This window comes from Neovison vison, chromosome 9 (assembly GCF_020171115.1).
Source record: "Neovison vison isolate M4711 chromosome 9, ASM_NN_V1, whole genome shotgun sequence".
In the NCBI taxonomy this organism is placed as follows: domain Eukaryota; kingdom Metazoa; phylum Chordata; class Mammalia; order Carnivora; family Mustelidae; genus Neogale; species Neogale vison.
Window position 1 is genome coordinate 51974572 of NC_058099.1, and position 23151 is coordinate 51997722.

A 23151-nucleotide genomic window follows, 5' to 3' on the forward strand; every position below is an offset into this window, starting at 1 on the left:
TGTATACTAGAAAGAACTGGCTGTTGGATAAAAATAAAGAATCTGAGTTTTCACCTGGTATCCTGGGGTATGTGGGGTGCTCAGATGTATGATACGGGCATTGATGATAAATAAGTAATGTTTATCTCTATTCATGTAGGAAGGCCTCATGAGTTATCTTCAGACTTGGAGATTTGTTAATTCATTGTAAACTCTCTTCTTTAAAGGACAGGATTAGTGTGTTTCAATTTTTTTTTAGTTCCCTGTAATCTTTGCGGCACCTAAGCATTTGACTTGCAAAAGGACCTCAGAGTACAGATACCCGAGGACAACATGGCATCACAAGGACACTGCTCACACCAGCCCCTTCTTGGTAGAATTAAAAAAAAAAAAAATACACAAAGAAAATGTATGTTAATATGGCTGAATATTCATTAGAACCCTGTGGCCTGGGGCTGGAAGCACAGTGAGGCTGTGTGTTTACCAGGCCACCCGAAAGGCAAGAGGGCATAAGGCACTTATAAACAGTGGCGCAGCACAAGCAGTGTTGTCTTTGAAAAGTTTTCATTTTCCCTTGAATCAGCTACAGTCTCTTACTTAAGGTCACTGCAGTTTGCAATCTTTGGCAGAAGGCTTCTTCCTTTTTTGGTAGTGGCAGTCTGACTTTTTTTTTTTTTTTTTCCCTTTTGGAAGTGTTTTCCACTCAAACTGCCATTATCTTCCAAACCTGTTTCATGTTATCATTCTCAGATGCCTCTTCTCTGAGTTTCTTAGAACAAAATGTGATGATATATATATACACATATATGTGTGTGTGTGTGTGTGTGTGTATGAAATTTTTTAAAGCATGGAATTGAAAGTCATATGGTTATGATTTGAGAATGTCAAGCTTGATTTTTTTTTTTTCAGAGTCTAAAAAAAAAGTACCTTTCTCTCTGGGCAGTGAACTCGCTGCAGAGACATCAAAGAGAATGTGTACTGGATCAAGGTGGTTTTTTTTTGACCACATCATTGCCAGCTGTGGTGTTTATGATTAGAGGCAGGCGTTCCAGACACCTCCGAGTCCTCACTAAGCGTCAGATCTTTAACAGGATCCATCCCAACTGAGTGACACTAAACAGACAGCCAGAGGGGAGTTGGTAGGATAGAAGAGGGAAGGGGGTGGGGGCCAGGGAGGGTTTGGTGCCTGTGCACTCACCAGCCAAGCTGTGGAAGGGACTCTGCTAGCACCAGGCTGCAGGCTACCCAGAGGCTCTGTAGCAGCCTTTCGGCACAGCTTTCATTAGCTGAGGGGCTGAGGCTGACGAGAGCCCAGCAGTCATTGATCCTCTCTCATTGGGCACAGGGATGTGCAGTGTTCAGGTCACCCAGTCTCAGCTTTGAAGCAGCTCCATTCCACGGGGCTGACAGCCACAGATTGCTGGCTTCCAGGACCTAGCACAGCTCCCTCTCAGATCTGCACATTCTGCTCTATGCAGCTAACTACAATTGAATTCCCTCCGGATGTTGCTTCCACTTATAATATTAAGACTTGTTTACTGGTCCTGTTGGCATAAGAATTCTGCAAATAGCCAATGGTACTGATAACAGTGCATGAAAGTGAGTTCTCTTTCCCACTTCGAGTTCTTCTGGGTCAGTGTGAACCGCCCTCCCTACCCACCCCCCCAATGGGGGGAGGGGACAATTTTGCTAGGTTCAAAAACCAGAACATGCTGCTGGAACCAGGAGCAAATGCAGTGGGTTTGGAGTTGAATATTTTGAAATTATTAATTGTAAGATGGTAAAGCTTACTCCAGTGATTGCCATTAACAACAGTAAAGAAAGAAGTGGCTTGACCGATAACTATTGACTTATTTTTCAGTGTGAAAGGTGTTTTTTTAATTTCCAGAAGTTTTAGAAGATGCATCAGTGGCTAAAAGATCCTTGTGGCTATAGAAATTAAGACAATTCAGGAAAAAAAATTATTGCAACAATTAAAAAGCAAAGCAGCCAAACTTGCTCACCTGTTGGTGGGAGGACAGTGAGATCTATATGTTGATACAAAACATTGAAAAGATAGAGAGGAAAGGAAGTTTATGAATTTGATTTCAAGGAGGCTACAGATAATAGATTCCTAATGCAGAGCTGCTTTTAAGAACTATACCTTAATTACCAGTAGTTTTCTCAGAGTTACCTAAACAACTAGGCTTGGACTAGAGTGTATAATTGGGATTCACATCCTAGTGGGTACAGGTTTCCACTCAAGAACAGTGAAATCCTACTATCATGTTACAGAAAAAAGTGGCAGGAGTTGTCTACATGTATAGGAGATTCCTGTTTACCTTGCTTATAATATCCTTGGTAATATTCTTGAAAGAGTATTAGTTTTGGATCTTCACAGAGGCTAATTTGTCACCTCATATGGCATAACCACTGGTGTAAATTGGAATAATAGCCTAACATTTTGAACATCTTGAGTCTGATAATCCTTTGGAACTTTTCCCTCAGAAACTTTTAGGGCTTTTTTCTTACTATTTTCCCTGTAGTTCTAATCACTGATCCTCATTACTGCCCTTCTCTCTTCTGAGTAACCTGGTAGCCTTCAATATGTTATCCTGTTCAGCAACGGACTCTTGTACAACTCTGAAGAGAATTAGCATCTTCTTCAAAAGAAATGCTAGGTTTTTTTTTTTTTTTCTTTTTTGAAATTCCTGGTCATGTTCTCTTTGTTTTATCATACTTGAAAAATCTTTGATTATTAAGAACCTTTTCTTAAGTCTTAGACATTCCCCTTTATAAATGTTATTTCCTTTAATGAGACTATAGAATTTTAAGGGGAAAATAGTAAAAACCAAATCATATTCAATACCATTTATTTGTACAAACACCTTATGTCTTTGTTCAACTTGTTTTTTAAAGGTTTATGTTCTATGAAGAAAGTTAATTATGATTTTTGCTAGTGCTACTCTTCCTAGACAAATATGCTCACTAATTAATGTTTAGGATTTCTTTTCTTTGATTAAAAAATATGTTTTCATATAAAATTATTTGTAATAGTTTTTATAGAATCCCTTAAAACATCAAAGTTTTATAGCATACTTAAAACTATGCAGTTGTCCATGTGCTAACATTAAAATTGAATGTATAAAGTAGAACAACAAAGTAGTTTTATTTGATGTGCCTTTGTCATCATGCAACAAGTTAGTTCAATCAGTTGTTTATTTAATTACATTGTTGCCCAGCTTCTGTTTTATTGTTTTATTGACCTTTAATAGTCTTCAGATCTGCTGTGTGTCAGCATTATCCCATTTTACAGGTTTTGCAACAGAGGTAGAGAAAGGATCTCATTAGTTTGATTGTGAGTTTCTGGCTTGAGGATTATTATTACTTGGGATGTTTTAGTGTCCTTAGTCACAACAACTTTTTAAATTGGTCCTTTATTCACCACATGTGGAAATAGGATAATTTAAAAAGTACTCAGTTCTGTTTGGGAGCATGAAAGTTTACTACAACAATTTGATGATCAAGCATCTTTTCAAGTATTTAATTTTCCCACCACTTCAAGGAAGGAAAAAACATCTAAATATTGAGGAAGATAATGTTCATCAAGTTTTCTTCAAGAAATTAGGAGTGTGTGTGTGTGTAGGTGTGTAGGTTGGGAGGGAGATCAGTAGATTAATTGATTTAAATAAAAGTAGAGTCCACATTAATTTTTTATTTTCTGAACATTTGTACTAGATTCATAAATAACATCAAAAATGAGATTTTTTTTAGGGGGCACTTTTGGTGGAATTTAAAATGAATGGTTTAGCAGGTTATTGGTGAACATAGACACACAAGTACACAAATACTTTAACGTGATTCCTTTGTGCTTTTTTTCAGGGAAATAATGTTATTTTGTGTAATGTGGGAAGAAATATGTTTGTTTGCTTTAGCAATAAAAAGACTTGATTTTTCTCCTACCAGAGTTTGATGAAGAGTAAATTTAGTGATGTCCATTAGCATTTCTGAGAAAGTGTTTACATTAAATAAAAGCTCAAGTGCTATTAGCTCCTACTTTTGCCCTTCCTTCTCTCTGCCTTTGGTGGAATGAATGGGTGTTTCCTGACAGCCCCCAGATACAGGTCTGGAAAACTCTTTTAATGAGACATTCAAACTTGGGATTATCTGGAGGGAAATGTGGTGCTTTTGTTCATGTAAAATCCTACAACCACTACCCAAATTAAGGACAAAGTGAAACTTACTAGCTCCGTGAAATTTGCAGTTATATCAGTTTATCACCAAATACAACCTCTGGCAGTAAATCACCTGAAGATTTTATCCATCACTCATTGATAAAACTTGATAACATCTGCTGGCCAATTTATTCCCCTAGAATTTCCTCTACATCTTCCCCAGCCTATAATGTGCATAGTTTGGAGAGGAGGAAATGATTCAAAAATCTGCAAAAACTTAAACACCTATTGATTTTGAGCCGGGTGGTGGGGTGGGGGTGTGTGTGGAAATTAACCAAGTTTTAGACTTTGTATTTGAAGAGCTGGTGCAAACATATACAACACATGTAGTTCTGTTGGGATACAGAATTTCCCTGGCTTCGTGGCATGCTATGTCAAACTTGAGTAAATGAAAGAAGGGAATACAGAAACAGAGGTCAGGTACGACTGAAAATGTTGTTCCAGTGTCCAGTAGCTGTGCCTCCTGCCTTCTTATTTCCTAATACCGTCACACAGTGGTGTTGTGTGGATCTCTCTGCTTTCCTTTCATAACCAAATAGGAGCCTTCCCTTTTAGTAGCTGTTGTACACCTCTAGGAAAATCACTGGCTAGGTAGAAAGGAAACCAGATGAAGGCCTAGCAGGAGGCTCTCTACCCAATGAGAAAGTTGGACATTTTTTCTTCTGTAGAGATGATTGATGACCTGTGGATAAAAAAATAGTGGGCTCTGAGGCCAGCTCCTCTAAGGCAGCTTGAGTGGATGTGTGGCTAGTGCTTCCTTGATTAGCAGAGGTCTCCCTGACCTTGGCAGTGTGCTGTGACTCATAGCCTTGCAGGGATGAATTGTTCCTGAACAGTTCCTCCAACATCTGAGGTACAAACAGGTCTTTGTAGTCATTTGTTAGACACCGGAGGAAAAAACGGCTTAACCCTCTTAAGGCCTGAAAGCAGACCTGAATATTTTAAAATACTGCATGCACAAATTTGTTTTTAATTCAGAACCCAAAATCTGAACGTAAGAGGAGTGCCAACTGATCCTTATAAAAACTCAGTCAGGGGGCGCCTGGGTGGCTCAGTGGGTTGGGCCTCTGCCTTCACCCCGGGTCTTGGGGTCCTGGGATCAAACCCATTGGGATCTCTGCTCGGCGGGGAGCCTGCGTCCCCCTCTCTGCCTGCCTCTCTGCCTATTTGTGATCTCTCTCTGTCAAATAAATAAATCAAATATTAAAAAAAAAAAAAACTCAGCCAGATCACCTCTTTCTTAGAAATGTGTAAAAGACCTCTAAATATTCCTTCTTTAGTCGACAAGTGGTCTTATAACTTTGAGCTTTGAAGTTCATTTAAAATAGCCAGTAATGCTGCTTTTCTTTGGCCAGATAACAGATTTCTTGCTTTCCTGAATAAAAATTTGACAGGTTTTAGAACCTCATGATTTACTGTGGAACCTGAAAAGATCTGTAGCAGCCTACAGAATACCTCTTTACCTAAGATAGTGTTTTTTACTTTATTCTTATTTTAAATTAAGATTAAATTAAATTAAGATTTAATTCTGTTCCTTTTATAATATCATCCTAGTTTTCAGTAACTCCGATGGATATCCACAAAGGAGTGTATTGTTCCATTTTAGAGAATTTTGGAGGTGGTATGGATTCCTACCGGTGTTGTCAGTGGGATATATTGAATATCTTACTTGTGTGCAAGGCCCTTGCTACTGAAGATTAGTGACAGTCATCTGTTCCCTATTCTCAAGACCCACAGAGCAACTGTCCTGGGCGAAATGGTCGTAGTACACTTGCCAACATTTATATATGTTAGAATTTGTGGACTTAAGTGTAGAGGTGGCTTATAGCCAAAGATACCAGGCCAGGTGGATTCCTCTGAGAGATAGCTTCCCAGGTGTAACTTGTGTTGATATTAAAGGTGCTAATAGGGGGTGTGATGGGAAAGGTGTGATGGGCGATCTAGGTGAGGGCATTTAAGGTGTGCAAAGCTTATGGGGCTCCTCGCTGGCTCGGTTAGTATAGCATGCAAATCTTGATCTCAGGGTCATGAGTTTGAACCCCAAGGTGGGCATAGAGGTTATTTTTAAAAAGTAAAATAAATAAATAAATAAATAAATAAATATCATGTGCAAAGCTTATACAGATCAGAGAAGTAGACTCTTTCATGAGCAGAAGGCAGAATATCCTAGAAGGAAGAAAAGCTGATTGTTGAGAAATGATTTTGCATGGGGGGGGAGCTCATGTAATATGTAAGGAGTTTGTGTTTAGGCCTTGGGGCAGTAAAGAACCAATAAGCATTTTGAGCTGTAGAGTGATACGATGGAAATTTCACAGCAGGAGAATTATTCTAGTAATAATGTCTTAAATAAGCTAAGGTGTGAAGAAGTTGGGGGAATTCAGTAATCCAGAACAGCGCATACATGGCAGAAATAAAATAGAATGGGTAGTAGTTTAAAAGACAATGAAGGAATCTTCAAGAATTCTGTTATTTTGTACCAAGTGTTAGTAGAAAGAGATACAAAAACTATGTCTCTTTTTTGCTTTGTGTTATTTATTGCAAAATGTTGCTGATTTAGTATACAGTTGCCCGGGTATGTGGCAGGAGTCCTATGTGCTAAAGCCTATTTAAGAGTCAACTGATCTGTTGGGAAAATGTCCACGGTGGTCAAGTCCAGGACATCTTTCACCAGAAATGGTAAGGACGTACTGAGCAGAAAGGGAAGTAAGTTACCTATTAGATTTTAGACCTGAATTTAAAAATTTGTTAATATACTAAACTGTGGTCAAAGATGCAATCTTTTGGGAAGGTAATGAAACATTGTATACTAGCTAGAAGACTTTAATTTCTTCAGCAGCAGAGAAACCATTTCTTGCTTATGTTGATATGTCCTGTGCTTAGTAAAATGTCTGATATATGATCAGTACTTGGTGACTAGAAACATCCATAGAACTTGCATTCTTATTGATAGTGAAATATTATAATAAGGAAGCATCGCTGTGCATTGTCGTTAGAAGCATAACTCTGCTTTGGAAAGCTCTTGTTAGTTAAGCCTCTCTCAGCGAATGGGAGGATATTTTCCGTTTTCTTTGGAGGTACACAGATGCTACGTAATTAAGGTCCATTTATTTATCCAGGAAATGTTTATTGTGGGCCTACTATAAGCAAGTTGTTAAATAAGAAGCATACAAGAAGAAAACAAATTCTCTGCCCCCAAAAGCTTGTAGATGAGAGAGAGAGAGAGGAGTTATCTCCATAAGTAACTGCAATACTTGATAGAAAACACTCACTACAATATGGGATGGTTGGATATAAAACGCTATGGAAGTTCTTAAAAGAGGAAAAGGTTTTTTCCATTCCAGAAGGTCAAGAGAGCTTTCTAGAGGAGTTTACTTTTTTCTAATCTAATCCTGCAATAGTAGGTAGGATTTCAATTTGCCAAATGGCACAGGGACAGGAAATCATGCATGCCTAGGAAACAGCAAGTAGTTAGTTTGGCTTGAACTCGGGATTAAGAATAGTCTTAGGAAAGAAGCTTGTTCTGTCCAGGACTTTCCCTGATAAATGATGATTATCCTCCTGAAGGTCTTTTGAGGTCTCATCCAGGGCCTAGTGGGTGGCCTCCAGTTGCTCTCACATAAGTATTTCTGTGACTTTTCCAGAAATTTATTATGCATGTAAGAAGTTTGAGAAGTTCAGTATGAATTTTTTTTTTTTAATTTACACTTGACCATTAAGAAGGTAAAAACTTTTCTGCAATTTTCATCCAAGTTTTAATAGGAAAAGTTTGTGATAGGTTTTAAAAGCTTTCGTGGACCAGTATCTGTGCCAGTTTCTTCAAATGGCTTTTTGGAGTCCGCTTCTTACTAACTCTTTGGAATTAAAGTGAAAAGAGCTACCAGAAAGCTACAATTACCCTCTTTATTTTGGGAAGTGTTTCTGGTTGCTGTACTCCAGAATTTTTGAAAGAAATTGTAAATGTGGTTAACGAGACTTCATGTACCTGTAACCGTCCTACAAATGTGCTAAAATGAGACCGTGGCCTCACAGCTTACGAAACGGATTCTTCTGCTGGGAGTGTTAAGATTATTATGAATGCTGAAATGAATTCAGATGACCTCACTGGCGTTCTTGGAGTCGTGTTTGAGAGGTGCATTTAGGGGAGGAAGTGTGGAAGATCTTTTTTTGGGGGGGTGGTTCTGTAATGTAACTGTTACTGATATGGGACTTCAAGCTCTCTGATTCTCTTTTTAGAAGTTGTCTCTGTGAACTTAAAACTCTGTTTTCTCTCAGAACAGCTTTAGTGTTTCAGGCTTAAAATCTTCTCTTTAAATCCTGCTTGTGTCTTCATCTTTCCCCCTCTCCCCTCCAGGCACCGTTTTCTCTAGATCTTGGTTGGCTCTGACTGGCAAGAGTTAAGACAGTGTAACTTCTATAAATCAGGAGACAGCTTCATTATCAGAGTTATGTGTTTTCACCTTAATAGATAGCCAGTCCTGGTGTTGGTGCCAGGCCCGGCCTTATCATGTAACCATCAGCACTGCATACTGGAATGTTCTTTGTTTGGATTATTTACTCCTTCTATAAACAAAGATTAGAGTAAAAAATGTCAGCAGTAAGGCCTGAGCAGAGCTGAGCGTTACTAGAAGAGTGCAGTAGCGTGATGTGGGCTATGATGGGCTACTCATAGGCAGGATAGCAGTGCCTTTCTTTTATAATTATATCTGAGTTCTGTCCTGAGGGTTTTACACATTCTTTCTCATTTAATCCTCCCATTAGCCTTCTCTAGAAGCCCTAGAAGGTTCTGTTCTTCCCGTTTTGCAGATTAGGAAACCAAGCATCAGAAACATTAAGAGTGTTGCCCCAACGTATGTTGTAAGTAGCAGACATTTGATTCTAGCATCCTGTCTTTCCCTGACTACAATATAAAGAAGTGTTAGAGATGGTTCTTTCCTTCTTTCTTTTTTCTCTCTTTAAAGTATTAGTCGACACCCAGTGTCGACTGGGTAATAAAACATTGGTTTTATGATACGTATGATCCTCAAGCAGTTATTTCTTGAACTTCTAAGAAGTTTGATTCTCAGTAAATTGCACAAATGACTGCCTTTTCTTCTGAAACATGGTTATTTAGCATTTCTCTTGGGATGCATTTCCACATACAGTATAGACAAGGATTCTTCCTTTTTGCAGGTGAGGAAACTTTGACTTAGAGAAATGAGTGATGTTCCAAGATGACATCTAAGAGATGTAGGTGATGTGTTACGACTTGCAGATTTTCCCTATGGGTTTTGGCTTGCTTCTAGGTGCTGAAAATGTTTATGAGATCAGGGTAACTCCATTTCTTGACTGCAGTACATTTGTTGTATGATTAGAAAAAGCAAGGTGCTTTTTCTTATTAAGCTATATTTTCAGGATGAAACCCTTGAACTTTATAACTATAACCATAAATATGTTTAATGGGTTTATTGGCATGGTAAAAATTGTATAGTGTTGGCACATGAAGAAGCCCACATAATTGCTAAATAATGATACTTAAAATATTTATTAAGATGTTATTGATTTGTAGTTTGTATATCTATATGTATTTATAACATTCTGGTGAACAGTAAAAACTTGAATAAATAATGTCATGTCTATAGATATCAATGATAGTAAAAAGTTGCCAGGTATAATCAGAGATCCCTTATTTAAGTCAACTCTGCCAGATTATCATTAGTCAGATTTTTTTATGAGAGGCTTCTTGACCCTACTTTCCTGTCTCTTGAATTTGTCATGTTACCATTTGACTAGGACAGTTCCCAGATAGCTGTAATGTATGATGTTGACTGATACATGATTGCTCTTCCCCTCCCCTCAGCCCACTACCTTTGTGCTCATGTATTTTGTGTCTCTGATTTTAAAAGTTCCCTTAGAAAAACAAACAAGAGCAAAAGTGCTTAGACAGACCTGCTAGAGCATATATTAGAGGTACAGTGTCATTTATTCCTCCCTTTGAGCATATTTGTGGTATAGTTATTTGAAGCTAGGACCTGGGAGAAGAATATTTTGTTTCCTTTCTTGACCCCAAGAATGTCCTAACCATGCCAGTTCTGCTTCAAAGAGCTATTTGTTGTAATGTTTTGGGATAGACATATAGGAGATAAATCATACATGTTAGGTTTTAAGATTTTCTTTAAACGTTTCTTGCCTTTTCTATTCTTCTTTCATATACTCTGTAGGAAACTGTGCACAATTCCCCTTCTTCATACTGATGTTATCTTAGGGTAAGAAATAATCTTGTTAACTATCATGGCAGGAACTTTCACCTGTGCTTTTGGAAAGTCTTACTGGTAAGGTGAAAATTCCCAACCCAGTAAGTCTGGAGTGAAGTCGAATATGTTTGCTGTAGCTCTTACTTTGGTTTGCTTCATGAGACCACATGAAACTACCTTCTGATACTTATGCATTTGTTTTACCCTCTAGGGAATTAACACTCTCCCATCATCAACTGAGAACCCGGAATACCGATTTACAGTCTTTCCCTTCTGGATCTTACTGCTTGCTAATAGAAATCCTATAAAATAGAGAAGCATTGTGTTTTTATGGAAAGTATGGGTTTCATGCAATTCTGACCAAGGTTTTTGTCCATTTTCCTGCTTGATTCTGTGACCTCTTCACACCTGTGGAGGACCTTGTTCCCAAATATTAGCAGACACAAAGTAAATGCCAGAATGAAATTCTTCAAGTGAGTTCTTCAGTCCAGTGGAGAATAAGAGCAGAAAAAAGTGGGAAAATTTGTCTAAACCAGTATTCCCAAGGGTGTTCCACAAAGCATTTTTCCTATGGGATGTTAAGTGTTGGTAGAAGGTTAGAGGAGTTTGAGAAAGCCTGCGTCAAAAAATGTTGACCCAAATTTTTGGTAAAAGATTTTCAGAACCTTTTAACATAAAAATAAGCATTGTGTATCTCCTTCTCTCCCTCCCTCCACCCCACAAAAGAACCATAGAATGGGTTACGTTTCCTGAACTTATTTGCCAGGAAGACCTTTTTCCTGAGATTAGCAATTTATAAAGTACATTTTAAGAAAAGTATAGTTAAAAAGTACATTTTAGGAAATGTGAAGTCAAACAATGCCCTTTCAAATAAGAAATGCATTTTAAATATTCAAGAAAGTGGCAAAGTGTCTTGACAGTCCTCAAATTTACTCAGTTTTTCTCTGTTCTTGAACAATTCAGCTGGTACAATTCAGCTATAGTTTTCTGTGGGTATCTGCAATAGTCCACAAAAGTTCTGACCACCCTACAGAGGTCAGAGCAACACAGACCTGAGTCTCTTGACCTTTATTTGAGAGTTGGTTATATTCAGCACAGAGAAAGGGTCATAAGTACTCAGCCTTTGCCCCACTCCTAATGGGGTGGGATCAAGGTTTCCATCAAAACAGTTGTGGAGAGGGAATTTAGGGGCCCTATTCATTTAGATTTTTTGTGCACTCCAGGACAAGAGAACTCCAGAGAAAAGTTTGTATGGACTTTGGGATTTAGTTTTAGAAGCAGGGATTGGGCACTATGAGAGCAAATTTTTACTTCACCTTAATGAAGCTGTTTAAGTTCTCTGAATCTAAGGTTTTATTCACCTTTTACTCACCATCTGTATATCCAACCATCTATCCATCCGTTTCATTGAATGGTTGTGAGGGCAAAATGTGTGAAAAGTGTTGACAGTTGGAAACTTTAAGAGCATTACATAAAAAAGCACGATATCATATCAGTCAAAAGATGTGTTGAGGAATGTTTTTCATCACTGACTCATGAAGTAAGTTATTTCCCTTGTTCCACAAGATTTTTGGTGAAAGGAATTATGTGAATAATAAAGACTTCCTTAAGCTGAATGTTTAGAAAGCTAATTAGATTTCTCCCTACCCCGCCCCCCGACAACCCAGAGAAAAGCATATGTAGAACGATAAAGCAAACATTATAGAGAACTTATGCCATTCTAAGTATATATTTGCTCATTTTATCTCCAGAACAACTCTGTGTATGAAGTATGATTGCTACCTTTATTCCACAGATGAGGAAACTGAGATCATGTTGAGTAACTTGCCCAAGGTCACACAACTAGTAAGTGACAGAGCTGAGATTTGAATCCAGATGGTTTTAGCTGTGGAGTCTGTGCTTTTAACCACTACCTTCTACCACCTTGGTGATTTATACTGGGATGATGGAAGAGATACAACCTTGTAGAAACGGATTCATATTCTGTTGGTCAGTTAATTGATGTAAGATACTGGACAACCCATGAACTACCTATCTCATTCCTGTGAAAGTATTTTTGTTAGGTAGAAGCACCAAATAGATATTAAGTATTAGTGTAATCTTAAACAAAAGTGATGGATGTCTAGATATGTTTTTTTCAGGACCATATTTAAAATGATTAAATGGAGAGAACTATTTTTCTCTCACCTGTGCCCCCGCCTTTCCCACTGAACAAAACTAAATCCTTTGGCCACACTTTGCAAGCCTATGCAAAAGACAGTTTGACGTAATGCTGACCTGCATTTGTGACAGACTCTAATTGCTTAGTCACACATAAAATACATATTTTGAGTGTAAGATTTTTTTTTCCATTCTAGATACTATTTGAATTGTCTCCTTTGGGTGTGAACCCTGGAAAATCATAGAAAAATAATGCTATTCTTGTCATCTGTGAACTTTCATTTTACTATAGAGACGAATTATATACATTTAGAAAGTTAAAAGGGTAGCTTGTTAAACAGGAATGCAAGAGGTGGCAAAAAAGTCAGATGTGTGGATGCTCATTAAATGCCCCGGATTTGGGGACAAAGAAGGTTACTAAGGATGGGAGGAAGCTTAATGAGGCACATGAGAGTTGAGCTGAGTTTTGGTGGACGAGTGGGATTCTGAATGGCAAAGAGTATTCTTGGGGAGGGGCAGGGAAAGAAGGAATATGGTGTCAAGGCAGGTGGCTAGTTAGCATGAATGTAGTCAGAGATGCACTCCAGCGAGGAGCTGGTCTGGAGGGCCTGTGGAGAGAAGGAATAGAAGAGCTGAGGGCCAGCTTCAGGGCTCAAGCACTGTGAGTGTGTCCATACCCAGCTACAAAATGTGGTCTTCGTGTTTTAGGTAGTCTGGTCATACCGAGATTTTAACCTAGAGGAATGTCATTCAGAACGCTGAGTTCTGAGGACAGAATAGCAGTTGGTATTGGTATAATAGGATATGATAGAGGATGGATTAGAGATCAAAGATCTTGTGGGCTGAACAACCAATTGGAAGGCTCTTTAAGGTTTCAGAGAAGAGCTGCATTTGATGGTAGAGCAAACAGAAAGAGAGGGATGCGCTTGACATACGTCAGAGGAACAATGGCTGGGATTTAGTGTGATGTGATTAAAATGCTAGGCCATTGTATGGTAATATAACTACTAATTTATTAATAATAAATTAGTAAAAATAATCCCTTAACATGAGCTCTGGAATCAGACCACCAGAATTGAGCACTAACATCCACATGACCTCAGTAATATAACCTGTCTGAAGCTTAGCTTTTTCATCAATATAAGGAGGATAATAATACTATCATCTTGCAGGGGCACCTGAGTGGCCCAGTCAGTTGAGGTTCCGACTTGATTTTAGCTTAGGTCATGAGCTCAGGGTCATGAGATCGAGCCACAGTAGGGAGTCTGCTTGGGATTCTCTTTCTTTCTCTGCCCCTCCATGTGTGGTGAGCACATGCTTATTCTCTTTCTCTCTCAAATAAATAAAACTTTAAAAAAAAAAAAAAACCTGGGAAGATTTATGTAAGAATTAAATGAGATAGCATGTAAACAGCTTGGCATAATGCCCAACAAATACTCAAGAGTGCAGTAAACTTTAACTATAATTATTGGTGTACCAATTTTAAAATTTGAATTTGCTTACATTGTGGTTTTGTTTGTTTGTTTGTTTGTTTGTTTTTGTTAAAGAACTGAACATGCCTGTGTTCCTCTTACGGCATGTAGAATGATTTTATTAACTATTAAGACTGTGATTAACTAATAATATCTCAAAAGTATCCAGCATTTGTAGGTTCTGTGTCTTGTGTTCGCATTATTTTCCCCCTTGCTGTCTAGTATCCTAGGGAAGATGGTTTGACACCCTCTGAGGGAGGAGCTCACTCCTCTGAGGAGTATTGGGGAAAGGACACCGAAGTCGGGATTCCATGGTAGAGCGGGAACTAGAATTGAGTTCTGTCAGTAAAAGCATTCTTTCCCAATGCCAGGCATCATAGTTCAAGTTAGGAGACGGAAGAAAACAGAAAAATCCTTAAAAGCTCCTTACCTTTTCATGGATATGCCTGGCTAACCCCCGCGCTCCTTTCAAGGATGCACACCGCGTCCTGTGTCACGTTAGGTGCTTGTAGCCCAGACTCTTCCCCTGGTTGATTTGTGCTTGTTGCTCAGCTTAGATGCCACCCAGCTTAAGTGACTTTTCTCTTATTTTTTCTCTCCTCATGGCTCTTAACACAATTCTTTCGTAGCGTTTTTTTATACTCTGTAATCCTGTATTCATTTACCTGTTTGTTTAATACCCATCTCCCCCACCACATTCTAAGCTCTTGGAGAGCAGAGGTGACTTCTGCTTTATTACCTACTATACTTAGCTTCTATACATAATAAGCAATCAATATATGTTGTGTGGCACATAATAAGCAATCAGTATATCTAAATTTGAAAATGAATTAATCAATTAGAAAATACGAAATACTTAGGTGTCCAAGGGTCTCTGCTATTACCAATAAAAGTGACTAGTTAATATCATTCAAATTCTCAATTCGGTACTTCCATCCTCTCAAACGGAAAGAATAGTAACTGCCCCATCTCCTTCGTAGAGCTTTTCTGGGGAGGTGGGATGCATGTGACGTGGAATACCATGCTTTCCAATGTCTACAAGTTAGACTTGGGTCATAAACTGGGGCCCTTAGGGAGTTTCTCTCTCTCACGTGGAGATGACTACGAATCCCCTTTCTGACACCGCAGTTCCTGCGGAGACTGCTGAGAACCTGCGTCATCCACAGAATGACACGCTAACAACCCACAGAGCTGAGCCGACTCCCTGAGCACCTCACTCTCCTGCCAGGCAGTGCACGACAATGGGGACCGTCTGGATCACACCTAATCTGAGCGATTCCAGGACTGTCTTCAGAAAAAGGGCACCGTGCGCCATATGACGATGACAGTGCTGCTGATAGGACAATGGAGATGAAGTCCAGTAGAAGATGCTCTGAAAGAAAACCCTCTCCAGCCCTGAGCCCTGCAAGCCCGCATTCAAGGGGGCATCTTGCCTGCTCTCTGGGAACAGCAGCACCCGTTGGAGGGCGCACGTCAGCAGCTTCCAGGATTCTAAAGGGCTTGTTAGGATTTTTTGATGGTTGAGGCAACCCCCTCCCGAGCTTCGGAAAGGGTATGGATCTCTTGTTTCTGACAAGCAGAAGGAAAAAAATGCACCTGGCTCTGTGGTTGCCATAAATATTTAGGGGATGAAAATTCTCTTAAATATTTAAAGAAACTGCTGAGCATAGCTTAATCATTGTATTGAGAACCTTAGATTTAAAACTTAAGTGTCTGTTCTTAGGAATGAAGCAAGTTAAACTGCCTTAAAAATAAAGTGCCACACAGTTGTATCGTAAAATTTCAACTGACATTAAGGTAATTGTGCTTAAGTACAATTTAGGGCCCTTTTGAATGTTTGTTGTAGACACAATAATGATGCTATTTTTAATAGTCCAATGCTAGTTCTAAGGAAATAAACCTATATTCTTTGTGCATGTGTCCTAAACAGAATCAGTTAAGGGGAGAGTGTAGTCTTTGAATACTTTACTTAGCAAAAAAGGGACAGATTATGGGTTGTGGCATCATTGTTTCAAAGGAAAAAAAAAAGTAATGGGATCTTCTGTAGTAGGGACTTGTACTGTCCAGAGTAGTGTGATCTTCTCAGAATCTCTGACCCTTTCTACCATGACTAATCCGACTCCCATCAGTCTTCTGGGGACTGTGATTAAATGTAGATTTTTCTAGCCTATGTTGAGCCTTTGTGGAAATTGGAAAAAGAGCCCTTTCTGGACAGAGGCATCCAAAATCAGAGTACGTGGCTTGGTCCCAGTGAACTAGGATTGAGCTAACTTCAGCTCCACCTGCCACTTTGGCCGGGCACGTTCATGTAATACACACATTGAACCCTCAGTTCCCCAGATGTACTAGATCCACATCTTTAGGCAGTCCACACCCACTGTTAACAGGTCCCCTGGGAACCATATTCTGTCAGATTGACATCCCTGTCACTGTGTGGTGCTTTTTTTGAATATGTGGTCTAAGTCTACAGTGGTTTGTGCCTCAAGCCCTCAGAGCTGATGGTGTGACTTCGAGGGTAGGACCTGGCCCACTCTATGGAACAGAAAAGTAATTTCACTTTATCTCGAATTTAAACAATATTGGAAATATTTGCTGCTGATTTCTTTCTTCTTGCTACTGTCTGTCACATTAGACCAGGAAAGCAAAGTAAGTTTAAACCATAATCATCCTTTTTTAGTATCTGTTAATAGTTCATGTAAGAGTAGTTGATGTTCTGTCACCACCTTATTCAGGCCCTAATCATTTTTCCCCCTTGGGAATCTGTGCAGCAGCCTCTTAACTGGTTTCTAGCTGCTGATCTGTTTTCTCCTCCAATTCATGAAAGGTCACACTTGCTAATGATGCTTCCGTGACTTTCTCCTGGTTGAAGACAAGTCCAGACTCCTCAACGTGGCGTGCCAAATCTTCATAAAAACTCAGAGAGGGGTGCCTGGCCGTCTCAGTTGGAAGAGCATGGGATTCTTGATCCCAGGTTATGAGTTTGGATGTAGAGATTACTAAATAAATAAATAAACTTAAAAAAAAAAAAAAAACATCAGAATGATCCTCTGTATCAAAAACCAAGCTCTATAGGACTTGCCAGGCCTGATGACCTGCCTCCCCTGCTTTCCTCTTTGACCACATCTCCTATTTCCTTCTCCCTCACTCATTTGACTTTAGCCACATTGGTTCCCTCTTCCTAAAATAATTTCCCCCAGATAATAGATTTCATGCAGGGGGCCCCTCAACAAGTCTCTCCTTGCCTATGGTATCTGAAATTTTGGCCTTCCCTCACTCCAGATATTTCAGATCCTCTTTCCTACTGTTTTTTCCTTCTTAAGGATTACTGTCTAATGCAGTTCATATTTTATTTAGCTGGCCTATTATTTTTCTCTTAGCTCCTTGAGGGTAAGGATTTTTTTATGTTTTGTTCACTATGGTCCCCAGTGCCTAGAACAGAATCAAGCTTGTTGCATGTGGTCGGTAATTGTTAGATGAACAGAGGACTCAGTGAATTTGACCCTCTCTCTCCATCATCATGTCTCATCAGACTTCTTCTTCTCCTACTTATTCACATCTTTCTGATCAGCCAGCTCTTTCTCTAAATACACCATACTTTCCCAGGTCTTCAGTCCCTTTTTCCTTGCTGCTACCTCTACTTCTGTGGCTCGTCCTCACCTGCTCATCTCTTCTGACTTAGTTCAGAAGGCACCTCTGCTAGAAAGCTTTCCTGAGCTTCCTCTGGCAGACAGAGTACCCTCTCCCAGCACATACCAACGACATTGCCTGCTGCCTACACTTTTGCCTAACTTTTACATTAAATCACATAACCTCCTCGAAGGTTTTATTTGGCAGTATAGTCTCAGCCCCTGGCACACTATAGACATGTCTTAAATGTTTATTAACTGAAGAAAGGATGGAAGGAGGCTACAATAGACCTCTGGGGGATTATCTGAACATTTCATTCATCTTTCTAGTCTACCTAGAATGTTGCTGTATTTATTATAGGTGCTCAGTAAAGTTCTGAATGAACCAATCATTAACTCCCCTTTACTTCTTCCAGTGCCTTAAATTGTAAATGTTTTTGATATTGAACTTTGAAGAACTCTTCTAAATTTATAACTTTGAGCTTCAGATTGTTGACCCAATCCAGATGTCATCAGACAGGGCACAGGAAACCTCTTTCTGGCACTAAAAATCTGTCATGGTACACTGGCTGGCAAATGGGTATTTCAAGGTCCTCCATTTGTGTGTGTTTTCTGAGAAACACTAATCAGTGGCTTTGCATACCTCTCTCACTGTTGATGGTAATAGGTGCTTTCTCTGTGTGAATACTTTGTTCAAAACAGTACTTACATAAAAACAAAGCAACTTAATCACTCAATTATAATTTCCTGTTTGAAACGTCTGAATAAAGATGAAAAAGCATAAGAGCTGGGGAATTCTAAGTCTGCTTAATACTCTACAGAAAATATTTTCATGAAAGCTAATGTTGTGAATGTTGATTTATACTAATGATAATGTTATCTCAGTAATACCTATAAAAAAACTTACATGTGTGTTAAGTTGTATTAAGACACACCGTGTTAGATAGCAATAAAAGTTTTAGCAGTAGTTTGGTTTGACTGATTTACAATGGTATTTATTACCCATCATTACTGAGTCAACCTTATGTATGGCTATAGGGAGGAAAAGATTGGGCTGGACGTTGCCATCCCCAAAGGCTGTAGGTTTTGCTAGTGTTGGGATGCAGGACATGTATTCCTAAAAGATCAGAAGTATATCGTGTGATTTCTCAATGGACCATTACATCACTTTATAACCTGCCAGGTAAATACATACTAAAGTAATTCTCAGCCTGTGCTTTTGTTGCTTTGAGGAAACCATATGTAGTAGCAAATCCCTCTTACCATTTGTAGCCAGAACCAATAGTTAGCTAGTTAATCAGCTGAAGTGGTAAAACTCTACCAAAACAAATAAACCACACGTTTTAAGCATCTTAAACTTTGTGCATTCATTCTCGAAACTTTTGAGGGAAGGATGGGCTGTGCTTATTGGAATTCTAAGCTGAATTTTTACATAAATGACACTTGCAAGGCATCACTAAGATTTTCTCCTTTCATTGCTTTAAAGTGAACCTAGAACATGGATACGAATGAGTAGCTTTGGGTGCAGGAGCCTTCACTCCTCTGTAGTTACCCACTGAGAGAAGGGTTTTTCAAGTGACCCATCCTTGTCAAGGCTTCCCAAGGCATTCAGCTTAGTTTCTGTAGAATGAGTTTTCATTAACAATCATATTTCATTGATTTAAAAAAAAATAATATTTCATTAAATTATGAAACTATATAGGTTAAACTTATAATCAGGCCTAAGAACAAACACCTGACCTCTTGACTCCATAGAAACAGGGTGGGTGATACACAAGAGTATAGTTTTGTTTATTGAGCATGCTGTGGATATCAGCATGTTTATAGAGGGAATGATGATTTTGATAAATTTGGTAACACATGTCATCATAATTTTTCTTTGTTCCTATTCCTCTGTAACTTAAAAAGAGGTGAGATTTCAACTGCAATAAAAATACTTCTAAGACACCAGTAGCATATCTTTCTCACTTACACGTGCACCTTTGTGCATACTTACACATACATGCACACACACAACACATATCTTTACTACCTCTCTTTTATTTTAATATGACACAAGTGAAGTTCCTTGTTGTCTTTCTTAAGCCTTCTGATTTCCCAGCCTCCCTTAAAATTACTGTCTTTTCCCTTCTTGCAAGGTGTTCCACGTAAGTAGAAAAAAATACTGGATTCTTATCTTTGTTCCTCTTCTGCCCGGTTAATTACCAGATCTTGTAGTTTCTGGAAAATGCATCTTCTCTCTATTCGACTGGCCCATCCCCTTGCTAAGACCCCCATTACCTGCTGAGTATGTTACTGAAATGGACTTGCTTTACCACTTAGCCATGTGCATCCTTGAAGTTGTGGCCAGATCCTTCTTCCAGAAGTTCCACTTTCATTATTTGACTTGTTACTCAAAATTCTCAGTGGCTTTTCACTAACTGCAACATAAAATAAAAAATATTGTCTTAGCTGTCTTCTCCATTTATAACGTGATCCCATTCTCATTTAAAATGTCAGCTTCTGCTCTTTTATGCCTGGTGGGAACCTGCTGCAACCACATGACTGCCCATTCCTCTGTCCACCAAATTCATACTCCGTCTCTGTGCCTCTGCTCCTTTGGAGCCATCTGGCCTGTAGGATCTCAGCTCTTTTATTCAGCTTATTCATGTTCTAGAAGATCCCTGACAACACTTTCTTACAAGGAATCCGACAGACTGTGAGCACTGGCAGGCTAGAGGGTTGGAAACTGCCAATTGGGACACTAAACTGGGCGTACTGCATTTTATTGATGGGAATCTAATTGTCCTTAGCTCCTCAACTAAAGAATAATCCCCTTTAGAGTGGGGACCTTAAATTGTCTTTGTATCCTCCCTTCTTCCCAGAGCCCAGAACAGTTTCTAGCGAGCACACCTGTACCAACCCCCTGATTTGAGAGAATAAGAATGACTAGACCATAGGCCCTGCCCTGTAGATGCTCACAGTGTACCACCACCAACAACAACAATGTCCTTCCATACAACACACAAACATGTAGTATTAATTACAGAGATGCTAAATTTTTTCTAATAAAGGTGTGAATTATATTTAGATGGGCATTTAGAGGAAGATGAGATTTCACTCTAAGAACAGGGAGGAGGGTCTCTGGCTTGGAGGGGGAGATACTGGAATTAGCTGTTAAACATTTAAATACAGGGATCATTAGAATAAGAAGATACGTTTACTTATTTTCCTACAAAACGTCTTCTTCAGGAGGAGATAAACAGTATTGTTACTCAAGGAGGCACTAAGAGCCATAATGACTTGATCCAGTTCACGCAGTTCCTCAGTGACAGACCCTCCTGGCTCTTACCCCACCACCAGGTGTGTCAAGCACTAGGCTCTGTCTCTTCAAGTTCTGTTAACATTCCTTGGAGTCACCTGAACATATGGAGGGATCTGAGTTTTTAGAGGGTTAGAAACTTTTGAGCACCCCCCCCCACTTCTGTAACACTCAAATCACTCAAGAATGTTTCCTTTTGAAAGCACTTCAAACCTGCCATGGAGTCAGCCTTTGGGGAGAAGAAAGGCAGGTAACATAAAATACCAGCCAAGAGTCTTTGAAGATGGGTGATGTGTTTTTCTCCTTAGGATGCTAAATCACACATCACCACACATGTGCACAGAAAATGAAAAATGTCAGAAACACATTTATGTAAACCATGGATCATATTTGCATATACAGCATTTCACCTCGGCCCTCCTACCCTCAGACCAGCAGTGATTGATGCTTTTTATACTTTGTCTTTTTTTTTTTTTTTTTTTTAAAGATTTTATTTATTTATTTGAGAGAGAGAGACAGTGAGAGAGAGCATGAGCGAGGAGAAGGTCAGAGAGCGAAGCAGACTCCCCATGGAGCTGGGAGCCCGACTCGGGACTCGATCCCAGGACTCCAGGATCACGCCCTGAGCCGAAGGAGTCGTCCAACCAACTGCGCCACCCAGGCGTCCTTTAAAAGATTTCTCTAGTCCTAGGATTTTGCTGTAGGTTAAAACCTAGTATCTCAATGCAAGGGGAGTTGGGATTATTAAGCTATAGACGTATGCTGTCTAATACAGTAGCCAGTAACCACATGTCTATTAAAACTAAATAAAATTTTAAAAAGATTCCTTTAGTTGCATACCCACATTTTTCATTATCCATACTGAACTGAGGTATGTGGTAAAGGTAAAATACTTAAAAAATTTTAAAGATATGGTACAAAAATGAATTATAAAATATTAAGAATTTTTATATGTTGAACAGACAATATTCTGGACATGTTGTTTAAGAATAATATATTATTAAAATTGAAGCTTATGTTCTGTCCTTTTTACATTTTTATTGTCACTTAAAAACTTTAAATTACCTCCGATGAGTCATGTATTTCTATCTGATGCTGGCTTGGAAAGCTCATGTTATTTTAGAATTCCATTGTTTGTTTGGTTTTTAATTTATTTGTCAGAGAGAGAGAGAGCCAACAGCAGGGAGAGCAGCAGGCAGAGGCAGAGGGAGAAGCAGACTCCCCACTGAGCAAGGAGCCTGATGTGGGACTCGATCCCAGGACACTAGGATCATGACCTGAGCGGAAAACAGACACTTCCCTGGCTGAGCCACCCAGGCGCCCCTAAAATTGTATTGTAAAGGTTTATACTGAATGGGCATGCTAACCATTTTGAAAAATAGGGGAATTCGTTCAGACTAAAACATGGTTTGGATAATTTTGTGACTCCTAAATGTTTTTGCTTATAATTTTGACTCGATATACCAATCAGTATTTTTCTCTTTCGCTAAAAATGAAAGCTTTTGATCCCTGTTCAAGCCATTATCTTTTAAAAATGTTTTTGGTTTTAAATTAGTTTGACTTTAATCTTTGTTCCTTGATTGGCTGGTGGGTAGGGGGGTTAACTGAATAACAGGGATGAGGATTCAGATATTTCATAAATGCTTCCACTCCAGCATTTTTTTTTTTTAAATGGGAACTTATAGTCAATACAGTATCTGAGACAGCACACTAAATCGTTAAGTGTTTGCAGGCTAAGTCCTGAATCAGATACTTTAGTAAATGAAAATATCTCTACATAGAACCCATTCATTGGCCAGTAAGAAAAATTTTTGTTTCCTACTAAAACATTTGACTCAGTATTTGACACGTGGAAGTTCCTGTGAGTATCTCTACAAAGTTGCCTGTTTTAGTTATATGAGTCCAAAAGAGATTCAGTATAATTTTTCAGTTAGTTAAGTGTAGGCATGTTAGTTCTATATAAATGCTGTTTGCCTCTTTATCCTGTTGTTATTTAATTATTTAAAAAGAGGTGTCTTGGGGCACCTGGGAGACTCAATCAGTTAAGCATCTGCCTTCGGGTCAGGTCATGATCTTAAGATCCTGAGATCAAGCCTTGTATCAGGGTCCCTGCTCAGCGGGAAGCCTGCTTCTTCCTCTCCCTCTGCCCTTGTGCTTGCTCTCCCTCCC

The 23151-nt window shown here is 39.0% G+C and overlaps 1 protein-coding gene across 6 annotated transcripts in view; it reads left to right on the top strand.

Annotated features, from left to right (window-relative positions):
• BNC2 (basonuclin 2) overlaps positions 1–23151 on the top strand; it is a 427511-nt gene that overhangs the window by 337078 nt on the left and 67282 nt on the right. The window lies entirely within an intron of this gene.